At 42.4% G+C, this 12,524-nt stretch overlaps 1 protein-coding gene across 1 annotated transcript in view; it reads left to right on the top strand.

The window, feature by feature from the left end:
* Window positions 1–4,177: 4,177 nt before the first annotated feature.
* Window positions 4,178–12,524, top strand: part of KLHL15 (kelch like family member 15) — a 35,471-nt gene continuing 27,124 nt past the window's right edge. The window contains exon 1 of the mRNA XM_055338419.1: window positions 4,178–4,597. The gene's annotated coding sequence lies outside the window, so the exon portion shown is untranslated. The remainder of the gene's footprint in view (window positions 4,598–12,524) is intronic.

Below are 12,524 nucleotides of genomic sequence, written 5' to 3'. Positions count from 1 at the left end.
ATTTATTCATGAGACGCACAGAGAGAGAGAGGCAGAGACACAGGCAGAGGGAGAAGCAGACTCCACACGGAGCCCGATGTGGGACTCGATCCCAGGACTCCAGGATCATGGCCTGGGCATGAAGGCAGGTGCTAAACTGCTGAGCCACCCAGGGATCCCCCCTTTCCTATCCTTAAGAAAGGGTTCCCACCTAATGGCTATAGATCTGACTTAGAGACGACCAGAGAAGACATCCCTGTCTAAGGATCTCTAGAAACCATGTCCTGTTTAAAGAGATTGAATTTTCCTTCTGATGGCTTTAGTTTTTTGTTTTGCTAGAGAACCAGAGGGAAAATCAAGTTTGTGAGTTGGGAAGTACACAGGGAGACCTGGAGAAATGTGGAGAGGTGGTGAAAGACCAGGCTAGAAATAATAGGAGAGAAGTTACAAGGAATAATTCCAGGCAGCCCGGGTGGCTCAGTGGTTTAGTGGTGCCTTCAGCCCAGGGCGTGATCCTGGAGTCCTGGGATTGAGTCCCACATCGGGCTCCCTGTGTGGAGCCTGCTTCTCCCTCTGCCTGTGTCTCTGCCCCCCCCCCCGTGTCTCTCATGAATAAATAAATAAAATCTTAAAAAAAAAACAAGGAATAATTCCAAGGGACAGGTGACCAGCAACAACCAAGGTATGTAGGCATTAGCTAGGAATCCTCCAACATTCATGAAGACACGGATTTCTGATTAGTCATGCAACATAAAGGCTCAACTTATTGGGCTGTAAAAACAACAAATTTTAAAGGCTGGAAAATTTGTGGAGCCTTTCAGATTGCTTTTTTTTAAGTTTATTTTTTTAAAGTAGTCTCTACACACAATGTGGGGCTCAAACTCACAGTCCTGAGATCAAGAGTTGCTCGTTCCTCCAACTGAGCCAGCCAGGCACCCCTCAGATTGCATTTTGAAGGTTCCCTGTGGTATACGGACCAAAAAATAATGTTTAGGACAACACCCACCATCCTTTTTTTTAAGATTTTATTTATTTATTCATGAGAGACACACACAGAGAGAGAGAGGGAGGGCACAGCAGAGACCCAGGCAGAAGAAGCAGGCTCTATGCAGGGAGCCCGATGTGGGACTCGATCCCAGGACCCCAGGGTCACGACCTGGGCCGAAAGCGGTGCTAAACCGCTAAGCCACCCAGGCTGCCCAACAGCCACCATCCTGTTGGAATGTGTCAGTGTATAGGTCTTGGTGTGTACTGGCAGAAATTGGTACTGATTTGGGGGGGAGGCTATTGAACTTTGAGGGACTGAGATGGACTGTACCCCAACAAGATGCCTTAAAACCCCTGAAAAGCTGTAGAGTGCCTGTCAAAACAGTTTTCAAGGGGAAAGAGAATGCATATGTAACCTTATTAGAGTTCACTGAAAATATAATTCTTTGATTCCCATAGATTAAGGTGGGAGCTGGATACATGCAGTGATTACCAAGATAATTACCTTACTGTAGAGTCTGGATTTCTAAAAAGCCTCGACTTTTTGTTTGTTTGTTTCAAGATTTTATTTATTTATTCAAGAGACACAAAGAGAGGCAAAGACAGGGGCAGAGGGAAAAGCAGGCTCCCTGCAGGGAGCCCAAGGACTCGATCCCAGGACCCCAGGACCCTGGGATCACGCCCTGAGGCCCTGAGCCAAAGGCAGATGCTCAACCGCTGAACCACCCTGGCGTCCCAAGCCTCGACTTCTTTTAAAAATAAATAAGTAAAGTGGGGCAGGGGAAGATTATACAGTATCCTAAATCCTCAGAACCTCCAGGTAGAAACTTCCTTCCGACTCTACCACCATTCTTAGACCCAAGCCTCTAGCATGCCTCAGGACATTTCAGACTGCAAGGTAGCAGATTTGAGGAGCATTCTCAAACACTTAAGTTAGAGGGCTAGGAAAAGACAGCTTCCATTTGCCCCCGTGGGAATCCACCAGTGTGGAAGGATGCCCTCAAGGTATTTGGGAGCTCCCATTACTTTCCAGTAATTGGTGGGGAAAGTAATTGAATACAGGAATTACCTGGAGGAGTTAGTTTATTTAAATGACGTGGTTTTACTTTGGTCTCAGGGAAGCAGAATGCTCCTTACTGTACTATAGACCCTTCGATAAAATACTTAAAAAAAATGAGAGTGAAAGAGGTGTCATTACATAGAACATTTTACCCCTAGGAATGGACTCTACATAGTAAATAGATTGGTGAAAAGATACAGCCCAGTTTCAGAGAGTATTTTTAAAAAGGACCTTTTGGACATAATGAAATATCACATATGAGGCTATGTGATGTTAATATCATAATAAGGGTGTACTGGTCAGAATGGTTTATGGTTTGTGTCATTCACTGTAGGTATATATACCAGCTACACAGTGCACAGACACATTTTGGTTCCTGCTTGAATGAAGAACGTTAAGTTTCTCTCTGGACAGGTCGCTGCTACCCTATGTAATGTACACCTCAAAATTAATGTTATTTGGCTCATATACAGAAATAAAAATTCATTACTTTTAAATGCTCAAGAATAATGTCTGAAAACTCAAATGTTCAAACTTGCACGTATGCCATTTTTTTTCGTATGCCATTTTAAAGTATATTTTAGGGCTTATAGTTTTTTAAAGCTTGTTTTTATAGTTTAAGTTGGAAAAGGTAAGCTTATGTCCCTGTTTCCCAAGGGTTCAGGTGATTCTCTATTTTTTTCCCACGAACTAGCTACTTCAGCAAAACAGTACACCGTGTGCTATCTTGGCCTCTTGGGAAACATGGCATGTTCAAGTTTGCTAGAAAGAGATAATGATCGCTTTCAGCCACACACCTCACTGTAAATTCATCGGGATATTGGTCTAGAGAGAAAATGGCGGCGGGGGGTGGGGTGGGGGTGGGGGTAGGAGAAATTCCTCAGTTTAGGATTAGAAATGGGCAATGGATGGCTTAATTTAAGGTTAGTTGCAGAACCACTGGCCTCCAGCTGTGTATTTCTGTTATTTGCATTTTTCTCACAAAGAGATTTCACAACAAATTTACAGAGCAGTCCTATGGTGTAGTTTTAATACTCTTAAATCAAAAAAGGCGATATTTTAAAAGCATTCGCTAGAACGCTACAGCTGCCTTATTTAAAAAGAACCTCCCCAAATCACTGCCCTCTGAATGTGCGTTCTTGCCATCTTATTTTGACGCAAATAGAATAGCGCTTTTAGAGCCGACATTTCTGTGCGGTGCAGACATGCCGTTTTCCATGAATTTTCCCACCTCTGGGAAATGCATTTCCGAAGCGTGTAATTGTTGTGCAATAAGCCGAGTGAACTATGACGCAATACTACCCTGCAAGTTGCCGTGCAAAAATGATGTCATTTGGCGCAGATGTAGTCAATTTTATAACAGGTAGCTACGGCAAGGCTTCGTCCCCGTCGTCGCAGATTCCCCCGCCCCCACCGTGGTGTTCGAGATGCAAAAAGACATTTTCCGGGCGTCCCACTCCACAACTTGTGGAGGGTGGGCGCGCCGCAGTAGCTCGAGCCCCCGGCTCGCGCAGACCGAGCGGGACCGCTGCGGCGGGACGAGCACCACCGAGCATTCCCAGCCCCGACGGCGACGCCACGAGGGAAAACGCGTTAGGTCGCGCCCGCAGTGCAGCGCCCGGCCGCCTCATTCCCTCGGTGGGGCCCGCCGGCCTGGCGGGCCTGAGCGTGGGGCCCCGCGGGCGTGGGACGGCCCTGCCCCCACCCCGCTCCCACACCCGCTCCCGCTCCCCCGGTCCCGGAAGTGACGCGCGCTGGCTGAAACATGGCGGCATTGGCGCTCGACCAGGGGGAAGGTAAACACCCTCCGGGCCGCGGCCCGCGCGCGGGGCCCCTCGAGGCGCCGATGGGGGCCGACGGCGCCTCCGAAGCCTGCTTTCCAACTCTCGCCTTCCCACCCTTCGACCTCCCTACCCGCGTGGCAGGCTTCCGCGTTGCAACGACGCCGCATGGGGCCCCCTGCCGGCGGGCCCCGCCTCCCTGGGCCGGCCCCGGGCGGCTCCTGCGGCCCGCAGGGGGCGCGCGGCCCGGAGCGGCCCCTGGCTCGTGGCCCCGCACGCTCCGCCCCTTGCCCGCCCCTTTCCCGCCTTCCTCCACCCCCGGCGTGGGTGATCCTGAGGCTCGGCGCGCTTCGGGGCAGAAGCCCGGAGACGCCGTCGTCGACGCCGCTACCGCCGGCGCTTCTGCCGCTGCCCGCGGCCCCCCAGCCCTTTCCCCCGCCTGTGGCCCCGCGTCGGTCCTCCAGCCGAGCCCCGCCGGGCGCCGCGAGGCCCCTGGTGTTGGCAAGGCCGGGCCCGGCCCCGACGCCGCGCCGCCTCGCGCCGAGCCCGACTGTCTCGACTCGCGACTCAGCGCTGTCTTCTTTCCCAGGACTGGTTCCGAGGGGGCCGCAGGCGCGCAGACTCGCCCCCAGCCTGAGCGCCCCGGCCCGGCCCGGGAGCGGCCCCTTGTAAGAGGTTCGAGGAGCCTGCCGAGTGCCATCCCGGCGCCCGACCGCCCACCGCCCGGCCCGCCGGCCCGCTTCTTCCTGATGCAGACTGCCGTCCACTAGAGGCTGGACAGACCCCCGAGGTGCGTAGCCGCCCCTGGCCCGCCGGCCTGCGGGAGCCCGGGCTTCGTCCGCGGCCCCGTGCTCGGCACGGATTCGGTAGCCTTTTCTGCTCAGACCCGACTCAAACATTTGGTAGACGCCGGGACCTAATTTGTCTTTGAGTTTACTTAAATTGTTTGAAATATAATTTTTTTTAAGGAGGGGGGAAAAAAAACGGAAGAAGCATAATTCAGCCATTTTTTGCAGCACACAGCTGCAGGTACCATGATTATTTTCTCCCTAACCCGTTCCTTCCCTTTAAAAATTCTGTTTATGCCTGAAATAGAACTATGCGAAATGCGAAGCATAAAACGTGGAATAAGAAGGTCTGGGTTCGACTGGGTGACGCTGAGAAAATCGCTTACCGAACCTCGGTTTCTTATCTATGAAATCTAGTCAGTAATAGCCACATCACAGGGTAGCGAGGACTATATGAGGTCATATATGTGAAAATAACCTATAGCTGTAAAGTGTTGTAAAAATGCAAAGCAATTTTTTAAGTAACCCTTGCCAGAGTGGTTAATGTTGTAGTGGCTAACTGTTGCTGCCTCTTCCCCCCCCCCCCCGTATTATAAGTATAAGCAATAAGTACGGAATAGCGAAGCAGTGCCGTGAATCGACTAGAAATATATAATAGTCACGTTGCTTGGCCTTCTTCCTACGAAATGCTAACTGCTTATTTAAATAACGGTATTCTTTAATTCAAATTTAACGTTACTCTACTGCTTTGCTTTTCATTTTTCTAGGCCGCTTATGCCCTTTTTCTTACTCGGAATATTTATTTAACACTTATGTTTTAGTCTTACATATTTCCGAATTTACATTTATTTTTGTTGATTTCATTGAATTGTGTCTTAGGAAATGCTTTTAAGATATATACTCCAATTTTAATGCTGTTTTTCGTGTCTAGGGAACAGGATGCCTGAATATCTACTAATTTGAGAATTGTTTTTGAAGAGCTTACAAATGCATTCAGATGTCTGTGATTCTTAAAAGATCTAGAAATGTAGAAATTTTCAACTTTTTGACAATGTAATAGTGTTTATATAATTTAATTCTCTTTTTAAATCGTCACAGCACTTAGTAGGTGTTTAGACCCAGTTTTTCAGTGGGAATGGGTGTTAATTTGCACTCTTGCTGATTTAACTTAGGAATAATGGAGTAAATATTTGTGGTTTGAGAAATTGGATTTATTATTTGTCAGAATTTATAAAATATATGTGTAACAGTATGGAATTGTTCTTACTGGGTACATCAAAAATGTAGTATGGTTTGGCTTAAAAATGGTTCACAAAAAGTGAAAGAGAAGCATTTTTTAACTATATTATTATTATTATTATTATTATTATTATTATTATTATTATTTTTAGCCAGCAAATGGTTTTCTGATTTTTTTTCTGAAATGTTTTATTTTATAATCCAATACCAGTTGTTTTTGTATAGGATGCCTTTGTGTTGTATAAAAAGACAAAATAATTTAAGCGAGCAGGATTAAATTAGCAAATGGAAGAGCCTATTTTAATATTCTAGCTTTTATACATTGGACTTACCGTTTGTCCTGAAGATAAAATTTTGGCAGATCACCACTTTATTGGGAATTTCAAGGTTTGACCTTCTCTCTGCCTTGATTTGGGTTCTCTGGGGCTAAAATCTTGGAACCAGGGCTGGGTTGGCTTTGTGGGTGTTCGGAAGAGCCCCGAAGTTGGTATAATAATCTGCATATAAAACTGGCATTGTTCAATATGAAGGTGAATGGTAAAATTCATGCTAATTTAAATGTTTAATTTTTCTTCACTTAGAACGCATTAAACAACAAAAAAACACCATGACAAGTCAAGAGAAGCCTCAGAAGAAAGGAGAAGGCTTTTTATTTTAGTACTTTTAACGACATTTTTTCCTTCTTTTGGATAAGGGGGCCCAAATTTTCATTTCGCTTGGGCCCTGAAAATTAGCTGGCCTGTTGTCAGCTTGCCCTTCACATTGTAAATATTTTAAGAGTAAATAATATTAACTGGGAGGAGAATGAATATTTAATTTGAGGGGTTGAATTAATTTATTAGCATATATTTCCCCTTAACTGGAATGGTGTAGTTAGTGTGGAGTTTTTTATTGAAGAAGTCACTGGTGAAGCTTTGTAGGACACTGTTTAAACACAGAGGCTCTGAAGTGGGGCAGACCCCCAACGCCACGACTTAAGAATCATAGCCTTGGGCAAGTTTCTTAACCTCTGTGAGCTTTGATTCTTCTCATCTTTAAATCAGGGATAGTTACAGAACTTGGAGAGTTATGAGGATTAAATTTATCTCTTTACCCAACAAATATTTATTAAGCACTTACTATGTGCCAAGTGCTGTTATTTCTAGGTTGTGAAGGATACAACAAAGCAAAACTGAAAAAAAGAAAAAAAACCCAAAAGTAAACTAAGTAAAAGAGCCTGCCTGTTACCTCTATTTTAATATACTATGGAGAAAAATAAAGCAGAAAGGGAAAGTGAGGATTTCTGGTTGTGGGGGCGGGTGAGATTTTTTGGTTTTTCTTTTCTTTTTTTTTAAAGATGGGGTTTGGGGAAAGGCCTCACTGAGATGACACTGGAATAAAGACCTGAGGGAGCTCTCTATATATCTGGAAATGTAGTGAACATCCCAGGCGGAGGGAATAGTGAGTGTAGAAGCCTTAAGGTGGGCGTGTGGCTGTTTTTCAAGAAACAGCAAAAGAGGCTAGTGTATTGGGGCAGGATGAACAAGGGGGGAGAGTAATAGAGCATTATTAACCATCTTAAGAATCATTGGAGGGCCTCTCATGATTCATCTTTGTTGTAGGTATATGTTGTACTGCTACTGGTCCAAAAGTGGAAGGCCTTTTCAGATTTAGAAATTTTTACTTTGGAAGAAACTAGAAAAGGCAAAGTATTTCCTCAAGATACTCTGTTTTTAATATAAGGCCTTTAAAGCTCATCTGGCTGAATCATTGAAACAAATAACAGATAGAAAATTTATTTCTTTGTCTCTGATAAAATCATTGAATTTAGTTAATGATTGTACATCACTTAAAGATTTGCAGGAAATCTATATCAGAACATCAGGACCTTCCAAAAGATTTAGTTTTTTATAATTCTTGTAGAGAACTAGGATGTTAACATTATAACGTTGATGATTTCTTGTTAGGAAATAACTTAGAAGATTTGGGGTTTTATTCCCCAATAGAGGCTTTTCCTAGAATTCTCACTGGATCCAATCTCTGAAGGCTAGGGAAGCTGTTTTCCATGACATCACTCTTGGACTACTACTGCTCGTACTGAGGAATAGGCAGAGGAGCATTAAATGAAAATCTCCTGATGAAAAAATAGCATTAAAGCAGGAGTGGCTTTTTTCTTACAAGGTTTCTTGTATTATAGAATGATTAAATGCTAAACATACCTGAAAAGTGAAGTAATTTGGATAATAGGTGCCAACCTGGGACTGGAGAACCCAGAGCCTTCCTAAAAGCTTAGTTAAACGGTCATTTGCAATTTGGTACTGAGCTATAAAAACATTTAGATAGACAAGAAAGAATTTCCAGTATTAAACAAATTAAAGTTATGCAGCCTTTCCTTCCCTATTAAACTGAGTTGTTTCTCCATTTGAATAGTGTTATCCAAGAGTAAGATGACTGTTGATAGAGCTAATACAATGAGTCTGTTTTTAAATTTTTCTTGCCTTTTAGATTGAGAATTTAGCCACTTTGAGATTCCCAGACTTTAAATTTCTTCTTTGTAAGTTACAGAAATGGTGAGAAACTTTATGACTCAGAAATTAATTCTATTTTTATCCGTAGTAAGCCTTGCATTTTCTTTTCAGCGTGCAAGTATGGGATTTTCTGCATTAGTTATCAACTTTGGTAAGCTACCGGTTTGAGGATAAAGGTAGTATGAAATGATTTAAATTGTTCATTGAAAAAAGTATATCAAGCTCTGAGAATCTAGCTTTTGTTCCAAATGACTTAGGATTTTGTATGAATTTTTAAGGAGCTTTGGGAGGAATATGAAAGCATTTAATTATTGCTTATGGCATAAACATGGAGGTTAATTTTGAAATGTCTTCTATTAAATTGCCTAGAATTTGCCTTCAAATCGGAATGGCAGCCTTCTAACTGAAAAGGAAGCATTTAATTTCTTTGCCTTTAATTTCCTGTCCAATTTTACCCCCACTAGACTTCTTTCTTTACTGGTCACTAGAGAGTTTAAACTGTTAGAAATTTCTGTGATATAAATAGCATTAATAGTCTTTCAGGGCAGAGGTAGGAAAAGTATGTTTTGTGTATATGCGTGTGTTGCATTGATCTCTTGATCATACCTTTTGGTCTCAAGACCTCATACTATTAAAAATTTTGGAGATCCTAAAGAGCTTCTAGCTATGTGGGTTGTATCTGTTTATATTTACCAAATTTAAGTTAAAACTAGAAAATTAAAAAATCTAATTAGCATTTTTGCCGAAAATTAAATGTTTTCCAAAACCAAACAAAATTTGGTGAGAAGAGTGGCATCATTTTTACCTTTTTGCAGATCTAATTAATGTCTGACTTAATGAAAGACAATGGGCTTCTTATCAGCTTCTGCATTTAATCTGTTAACCATATCACACGTCTAGCTTCTAGAAAATACTGAGAGAATGAAAGTGAAAAAACAACTTTAATTTTTATTTTTTTTAAGATTTTATTTATTTAATCATGAGAGAGACAGAGAAAGACAGGCAGAGATGAAGGCAGAGGGAGAAACAGGCTCCATGCAGGAAGCGGGGCGCGGACCCGATCCCAGGTTTCCAGGATCACGCCCGCGGCCGCCGAAGGCGGCACGAAACCGCTGAGCCACCCAGGCTGCCCGAAAAAACCCAACTTTTAAAATCATTACTGTGAAAATAGTTTTGACTTTGGCGGAGTCCTTTAGGGGACTAGGACCCCATTTGTCCCTAGACGACATTTTGGAAATTGCTATACTAATCATTGTTATGCGTAGAAAATATGAGGCTTTTTTTTCTTTAATCAGTGCCAAGTTGATGAAATACTCTTAAGTATTTTTTCCCAGTAGTGTATGTCTTGTCATTTAGTTTAAGTTGGTTCCGCTTTTTTTTTTGTTTTTAGATTTTTTATTTAGTCATGAGAGATCCAGAGAGAGAGGCAGAGACACAGGCAGAGGGAGAAGCAGGCTCCATGCAGGGAACCGGACGCGGGACTCGATCCCAGGACTCCAGGATCACGCCCCTGGCCGAAGGCGGCGCGAAACCACTGGGCCACCCGGGCTGCCCTGGTTCCGCTTTTGAATAAAACCTGCCATTTGAAATTTTGAAGGCTAAGTGTAGAATGTATATGTATATGGGTTTATAAACCATGATTTCCTTTAATCTGGTGATCCGTTTTTGAAAAGTGAGGATACAGAATTTCTGTACATTGAACATTTTGTATGTTAGTAAATCTCTCTCCTCAGATCCCCTTAATGGATTTTTTTAACCAGCTCTCATTGATATGTAGTTTTTTAAAATTTATTTAATTCTTTTAAGAGATTTTATTTATTCACGAGAGACACAGAGAGGCAGAGACACAGGCAGAGGGAGAAGCAGGCTCCATGCAGGGAGCCGGATGTGGGACTAGATGCGGAGGTCCTGGACCGAAGGCGGCGCTAAACCACTGAGCCACGTGGGTCTCCAGGATCACGCCCTGGGCTGAAGGCGGCGCTAAACCACTGAGCCACGCGGGGCCCCTCGGTTTTTTTGTTTGTTTGTTTGTTTTTATTATTTTAAGGTATGTAGTTCTTGAGTTTAGTTTCACAGTGATTGTTAAAATTACTTATTCTTTAAGTTGCTATAATTCTTAGAGATTTCTTATGTGTAAGTTATGTTTTACTTTTTGTATTCTTACACTTTCCTTTTAATACTTAATATTTTTTATTTGCTTATAGGTGTGTTTTGTGTTTTTTATTTTAATTTAAGCCTCACTTTTTTTTTCCTTTTCTTTGTAGCTTCCAGGGTATGGATTGTGAACAAGTTGGTTTTGTTTCATTTGTTCATTTGTAAGTTTGGTTGTTTGATGCCTTAAGCATTGACATTGTAGATCCGTGCTGTCCAATGGAATATAAGACATGTAATTTAAAATTTTCTTATAGCCATGTTTTTTTAAAGTAAAAAACAGATGAGATTACTTTTATTTTTTATTTTATTTTTTAAAATATTTTATTTATTCATAGAGACACACACAGAGAGACAGAGACAGAGGCAGCGACACAGGCAGAGGGAGAAGCGGGCTCCATGCAGGGAGCCCGATGCGGGACTCGATCCCAGGTCTCCAGGACCACGCCCCGGGCTGCAGGCAGCGCTAAACCACTGCGCCACTGGAGCTGCCCGAGATTACTTTTAATATATTTAACCCATTATATCCAAAATATTATTTCAACATGTGATCAGTACAAAAATTTGTGTAAATGAAATTTACACTTTCTTTTTTGTACTATTCAGAATCTGGCATTTATTTTATACTTACAGCACATGTCAATTTGGACTAGACACATTTCAAGTGCTCCATAGCCCTGTAGCTAGTGGCTTATATGTTGAACAGCACATATGTAGAAATTAGCTACTCTGGTTAGGGCGGAAAAACTTGAAGAGCCCATACAAGTTACAAAATTATATTTGTGTGATGAGAAAAAATGGAAAAAAATGCATTGCAAAATGAGGTCCAGTATTTGGACTACTAGTACATCTCTTGATCTCTCATAAACTTACATTGTGATGAATTCTAGGAGGGTGTGAAATCTGTAGAGTTGATTTTTGAGGGGTATCAAGTTCCTATGGTTTTGTGAATAGTAAAAGAGCAATAGGCAAGAGTTGGACAATGGGAGCCAACATTGAGTGACCTCTGGTGGAGTGCCTTGCTCTGGGCTAGGCATTTAAGTGAATTCATTTAATCACCACTGCCACTCAATAATAAGGTAGTGATGATAATTCCTAATGTGTGGATGGAAACTGAAGTCAGGAAGTTAACAGACTCTTCAGATCATGCAGGTGGTAAGTACTAATGAACCACTCTTAATTTCAAAGTTTTGCTCTTTACAACAGAATACAAATTTCTTTATATTTTTTGCAAATCAGATTCTGGTTTTATCTCTATTTTTAACTAGTCGTATGACCTTGAAAAATTTCACCCATCAACCCTAGTGTCTATCAAGTTAAGTTGGCCTGGGTCCTAAGAGACTTAACTGATAAGGCAGGTTGGGGTTTGAAAGAAGTACTGTGGCTAGGGAGAAGGGTTTTTCCAGAGACAATCAGACTTTTTAAAGGGTCAGGTCTATTTTATTGGTTCCAGTAGCACCAACTGAAGAGGTATAATAATAAGCCCTAACATTTTGGTGTCCTTAAGGGCTGTATATTGTTCTAAGCCTTTATGTGTATTAACTGACGTAATCCTCACAGCACTATGTGAGGAAGGTTCTATTGATATTGATGTCACTTTTTTCTTTAAGATTTTATTTATTCATGAGAGGCAGAGAGAAAGGGATAGGCAGGCTCCCCATGGAGCAGGGAGCCTGTTGCAGGACTCGATCCCATGACCTTGGGATCACAACTTGAGCCAAAGGCAGATGTTCAACCGAGCCACTCAGGTGCCCCTTTGATGTCACTTTTTTTTTTTTTTTTTTACAGATAAAGACATGTGAACCCAGAGAGGGTAAATAGCTTGCCCCTATGTCACAGAGCTGGTAAGAGGTAGAACGGGGATTCAAACATAGGCCTCTAACTCCACACCTATACTCTTAATTCACTACTTTCATTTAGAGATTAAATCTTGGGTCAGTTAATCACTGAATATTTTATTGTTTTCTGCTTATACACATACTTCCTATTAAAATGTAAAATACTACTGCTGCTTTAAAACTGTTAGTCTTAC

Source organism: Nyctereutes procyonoides, unplaced genomic scaffold, assembly GCF_905146905.1.
Source record: "Nyctereutes procyonoides isolate TBG_1078 unplaced genomic scaffold, NYPRO_anot_genome, whole genome shotgun sequence".
In the NCBI taxonomy this organism is placed as follows: Eukaryota; Metazoa; Chordata; class Mammalia; order Carnivora; family Canidae; genus Nyctereutes; species Nyctereutes procyonoides.
Note: the sequence above shows the minus strand (reverse complement) of the source record. Positions and strands in the feature narration are given on the sequence as shown.